Source organism: Catharus ustulatus, chromosome 9 (genome assembly GCF_009819885.2).
Source record: "Catharus ustulatus isolate bCatUst1 chromosome 9, bCatUst1.pri.v2, whole genome shotgun sequence".
NCBI classification, from domain to species: Eukaryota; Metazoa; Chordata; class Aves; order Passeriformes; family Turdidae; genus Catharus; species Catharus ustulatus.
The window spans coordinates 23,475,956-23,482,256 of record NC_046229.1 but is presented as its reverse complement, the minus strand read 5'-3'; positions in this window follow the sequence as shown (position 1 = coordinate 23,482,256).

Genomic DNA, 6,301 nt, shown 5'->3' with positions numbered 1-6,301 from the left:
AACCAATAAAAGAGAAGGAGGCACCTAGGCAGAGAAAAGACATCCTCAGGAATCTACTGCTGGAAAAAGGTTAAAAAATTGGAGTAGGGGAATTTGAGTGCTCAGTGTGAATAGGAAGCAAATAAAGTATTGCAGGATTGCAGGATAGGCAAAATATAGTGAAAACTGAATTCCTTCCAGAGGATCCTTCAAGAGTTTCTGAAGAGCTGCTGCTGCTGTAGAAGGAGCTACAGGGGCTGTGAAGAAAAGTGGAATAAGTCACATGCACTGCTTGAGCTGTGTCCATTTGCTGCCAAACCTGTCCGTCCTCTTGTGTTCCCTTGAACCAGGCAAGTGCTCCAGGAAGGGAGAGATTTTTGGTGTGACCTCAGTCAATAAACTTTTGGGCAGACAGGACTCAGGGACATGGCTGACTCCCCCATCAGGTTCTCTCCAAGTGCTTCATAAATTATAATGTGTTTTGGGAAGTTCTGGTGGGCTGGACCACAAAGCATGTCTCCTTGTTCAGCTGTCTTGTAAAAAAAATAGGGGTTTAAACCTTGTTTCATCCTGGGCTCTTCACCCAAGCTTTGATCTAGAATGGTTTTATTAGAAGGAGCAACGTAAGAGGAAGGATGGAAACAACATTTTTAATGCTTTTTCTTCTTTGGGTTTTTTTTTTTTTTATTTTTCAATTTCCAATAAATAGATAAAAGTGCTAGTTACAAAGGGTGGTTACTGTTCTTGGGGTTTTTTTAGGCCAGAAGGAAAGATAAGACTTTAGTGCAAATGCAAGAAGGCTCATTCTTGGGAGAGATGTGACATAAATTCTAGACTTTAGTACAAGATGTTAAAAAGCAGGCAGCTAACTTTTTGCATTCTAATTACTTTCCTTACTTTTAAAACAAGTAAGCACAAGGTACTCTCACAGTGATCAGTAGCTTTTAAAATTAAACTATCCAAATAATCAAATTTGAGCCTAGTATTAGGTTGCCATATAAAATCAACAAAGAAGGCCTGTTCCGGAGACTCAGTTAAATGTCTGGTTTCTTGAGGGCAGTTTTCCTAAACAATTGTTCAAGTTATCCAAAACTACACTGCTATAATTACAGGAATTCGAACACATTTCAGAAACTCTCAGGTATCATCCAAATGGAATTAATCTCTTACTGGATGAGGGCTCTGTAAACAAAGTTGTCAAACCCGAGGACTTTCAAAGGTCCTTTTAGGGAAGCAGGACATGCCAGAACTTCAAAAGCTGCTCAGGTTAGAGGCAGTATAGGAAAAGAGAGTTATTTTCCTGCACTCATTTCTCTGTTTATATTTAGCATATACTTGGCATCAATAATTAACAAAGGTTAACACAGGATTAACACAGGATTACTCCTCTTACTGATATTCAGAATAGTCCACATTGCATTTGAAAATTTGATTTGGTTTGAATATTGTCAGGGTTCTACACAGGGCTACAGCACAGCTTTGTTTCTTCAAATATCATTAAAGAGGACTTGTTGAGAGTGTAATATTTATTAAACAGTTTAAATCCTCCAATTTCATAAGCAAATGCTCTGGTGTCCTCCGTTTGGGTGTAGAAGCGGCTTGTATGCAATTGTTAATTGAAATCACTTTGCATAGTGACCCCCAGGCAGCCTTGATGCACTGCATCTCTGATTTCTGATCGTGAGAAGTCAAAAGCAGCAAAAGATCATTATTTTATTTCTAGTCTTTGTTTTAATTCATCATTTTGAACTTAAGTGCTTCCAAAGTTGCCAGACAACAGTGCTATTGCCTTTTTAATTGCCTAATGTGAGAAATGTTTGCCAAATGCTGTGGTAACAAAAGAAATACTGCAATTTACTGATTAATAAAAGCCTTCTGTAGTTTAGCTTTATGTACCATTCTGACTTTCAGTCACCCAAGGAAAATGTCCTTTGACATGGCCTCCCTTGCAATCCCTGATGATTTCAACACAGCTATTTATCTGCATTTCAGATCTATTTTTGAACAAATGAATGCTTTAACAACAACAACAACAAAAAATTTAAAAACCCTTGTATGAGCAATATGCACAAATTCCGTGGATCTTCTGCATGACTTGAACCACCTAATTGTACAGTTAGTTCTAAAAATGGATGACTTACACAAGGGAGCACTAGCCTGCAGCCATGGCTGAAAGTGCATATTTCTGTGAAGCATCAAATGTGAACCTCAGTTTCCAGAGTTAAAATGAAGATTTACATATTTGATAAGATCTAGAATTGCTGTATGTCTTGCAACAGACCTAGATGTCATATAGGTCACTGGAAGTACACAGATTATAGCAATAAAATGAATATAATTCAGCAGCAAGGGTAACCCAACACAGACTGTCATTAGAAATCATCGCTCTTTATTTGGACTTTAGTTACAGATGAGAAAGGTTCAAAATGTTGAGATCTTTAATTTGGACAAGTCTTTGTAAAGGAGAGCCTGGATAAAAATTTCCTTTTTCTAAATCCAGCAGCAATTATCTTTTAAAAATATTCTGGTCTGGATGGAAAAGAATAGTTCTCTTAATCTGAAGTCTGCAACCAAGTTGAACAGGAAATTACTGTAATGATTACTTATGCTTACCCATCACTTTGTATTCACAGAAAATAACAAATTTTACAAAGACAGAAAAAGGTTTTTACCTGGATGGGTTAACAAAATCCAGCAAAGCTAATGACCAAATTTTTCAATGTTTTGGGCAGCTGTAACTGCTAGTGAAATAATTTAAATTCTCATTCTAATAGTTTTCCTAACAAATTTTCAGTAATTTACCTTTTCTGTGGGATTGAGAAAAGGAGGTCAGTTACATACAACAGAAGAGTTTTTGGAGGGAGTCTGCCTAGGGGATGTGAGAGGTTTTGTTTTATTTTATTTTATTTTATTTATGTTTAACATATTGGGAGCAAAATTGTTTAAGGCATTGTGATGTGAGAAACGATTCTTTGTTATGGGTTTGGGTAATAACACAATTTGGAATCTGTCATTTGTGAGCATATGTTCAGCTTTGTTTGCTAGTACTTAAATCTGTACAATCAGACCTTGCTACTTGGCAGAGGGGTCCAAATTCCTCACTAGCTAGAAAATACATTCCTGAGCATAGATTAGTTGTCCAAGTGCTCTTGCTGGCAGCATGCAGAAGGTTTGGGGAACTGTGGTAAACACCAACATAAACAAAGAGCATGCCTAGAAAAATCTACCTGTGAGCATATGTTTATGACTGGATGGTCATGGACAATCATGGACCTTCAGACACAAACCTCTGTGCCAGAGAATGTTGGAATTTCTTTCAAAACTTGTAAATTATAAATATCAATTTCCTGACTTGATAAGCATTACATCTTCCATGGGAAATCCATAGTAATCCTCATCTTAATGCTTATGTAGGAACTGATCTTGGAACTAAATATTGGTGGTTGTCTTGATTATGAAATGATTAGTTGAGATATATATGAGTATAATAAAATCCCTCCTAATAATCATAAATCTGTAATTGATTGTGAGTTCAATCATAAGGGAAAAATATAAATATTGATTATACTTGGGCAGTAGTTGGCAAGATTTTACTTTTCTATCCCCAAACCCAAAACCTCAAATCTAGGAAAGAAAACCTTATACTGATTTAAGAAGAAACATATGGGGTAGGAGGGAAGTATTTAAATCTAGAAGGATAATTCAGCAAATGAAACTGAAAAAAAGTGGGGCTAATAGCAACTTTATAAGGGAGGGGGAAAACTAGAAAAAGTCTATAAAATTAAAGGAACAAGTCAATTATATACAATTACTAGATGAACAGGTAATGGGAGGAGTAGGTGTTTTCAATAAATATTTCAATTCAGGAAATTCAGGAAAGTAGGAGAAAATATATTAATGGGATAGGTCGATGAAGTATTTCACATTTTTTAAGTTATTCAGGAGAAGTTTTAAACTTCACCTGAGTCAACAGTCAACAGAAATTTTCCCCCAAGTATTTTAGGAGCTGTGTCTCATAGTTTTTTTGACTGCTGGTATTTATTTTCAGCAAATCTTGGAAAACTGAGAAAGTTTCAGAAGCCTGGGGGAAAAAATCTCACATCCCATTGTTTAAAATGTTAAATGGATAAGTCAAGTATTTATAAGTGTTGGTCTCCTGACTTCAGGCATGGGAAAAATTATGGAATGTCCTTTAAAATCCTAATGCAGGTTGAAACAATGGTACTGTAAATAATATTGCTCAACAGAGGATGAGAGAAATAAGTTTTTGTCAGATCAGTTTATTTGCAAGACTGTATTAAAAATAGTGCTGATAGTGCTTTATAAAGCTTTTTAACTTGGAATGGTGCAAAAGTTTGAGGAATCAAGTTGCCACGGCACATATTGAATGAGTTAAAACAGGTGACAAAACAGAAGTCTAACCAGGGGCTTGTCACAATGTTTTTCTCCAGCATGAGCCACTGAATATCTGAATTTCAGAGTCCCACTTCCTATTTTTTCCAAACCCACGTGAGGTATCATGGTTAAAAATACATCAATACATTCTGAATCCAAAAGAAGATTAGGGTGCTGCTAAATCTGCAAGGCTCGAAAGGACAAGTTCTTCAGCATCAGATGGAACTTCATTAGGATTCTCATCAATCATGAGTCTCTCTACTTGCCCTCTGGAGGGAGGCTTCCATGAGCATTTAGAGGATTTTTCAAAGTACATCAGCCAGTGGCAGTACACCCACCAACAGGCCAGCACGTACCTCAGTCATCCTTCTTTCCTCTTGCAGCCTTCACCTGAAAGGAAGCTAATTCTGAGCTCTGTAAAGGTCTTGCAAATATCACCACCATTAAGCAATTACTTCACTTTTACTTGGCAGTCCTTAGAAAAACTTTGCACGCCCTGCTGCAATATTTAAAAAAAAAAAAAAGAAGAAAAAGATGATTATGCTGGTCAGGAGCTGACACCTGATTTTTCATTTCAGCAATCAAGGTGGAACAGCTTTAAATCCTACTTAACTGGATAATTTCTAAGAGATTTTGTATAAAACAAATCAAACCCTAAATTTCCATGTTGAGCATGGTGAGGATGATCATGCACCCTGTGGAGGGTACTTCTTACATTTTCCTGGACTGATTTATAAAGGGCTGAACAATTTCACAAAATGTTTATATCATAGACATAAAAATATGTAAGTATGAGTTGAACTACTTTCTTGCCTTCTTGCCCCTAAGTGATGGAGTGCAGTTTTGAAGATCACAGATTCTACAGCATATTTCCATATTAGCTATGACATCTAAAAGCTCTTTGAGAGAAAATCTGAACTTGAATACACTATGCTATAAAAAGCCCCCACCAAATAAAAATGGCTTCATGCATAGTAAGCCTTGGAAAGCTTCACAGATATTTCTGTTCCTTCTGTTCCATCTGGGATGTGCTATTTTAGATTTGGTTTCGTTCATAGTATTGTTACAGCTTCCTTAGTTATGAAAACAGAGATACAATAGTATAGTTCTGTGCTTCATATACCGCAGTTTTTGTTAGGAGTTTGTTTTTTAGCTATGGAAAGTGTAGAAATTAATTCAAGATGGAGAAATGCACAGCAAAAGACACATCATATCGTGTTACACAAAGACATTGTAGTCTTAAATCTTTTAAAAAAGCATTCTGACTGAAGTAAGAGTTTTCCTCTTTGTATTTGAGGAGCACAACACTCTCGAGGCATTGGCTTTCACCTGGAGAAAGAACCATAATTCTCTTCTAGATAACCGACATCATTTTTACCTCATCAAGATGGAGTTTTTCAAATATAAACAAGCTGCTTTCTTAGCATCTATTTGCCTCAAAATTCTTGTCTCACCTAATAGTCCAGAAATTCCAAGGATAGCAGGACTCATTTTTCAGCTGACTTCAGTTTCGGAACTGAACTCTCTCATCCTTGTTTGAAATATTTAATTTATACTTTCTGTCTATCCATGCATAATGATAGCATTTTGACATGTCTTATATAAAATGCACTTGTAACAAACCCTGCATTCACAGAAATGTTTCTGAGCACCACAGATTCTCTGTGCAGCAATTGCCAGTGAAACCAATGTCTGGAGGCCACTGAACTGTTCCTGCTCAGGTTTTCCTGGCCTCACTCTGTCGTTAAGCCTAAGAATTGTACTTTGGTGCAAGGGCTTTTTTCTCTGGAGGAACAAAAATGAAAATAGTGTCTGGAGCTTGGTGTCTCTGGCTTAGCAACGAGAATAGGTAGACACAGCTTACACTGAACACACTGGAAGTTGAACTTGTGTGGTTGGAGCCTCGCTCTCACAGTAACACTCGGGG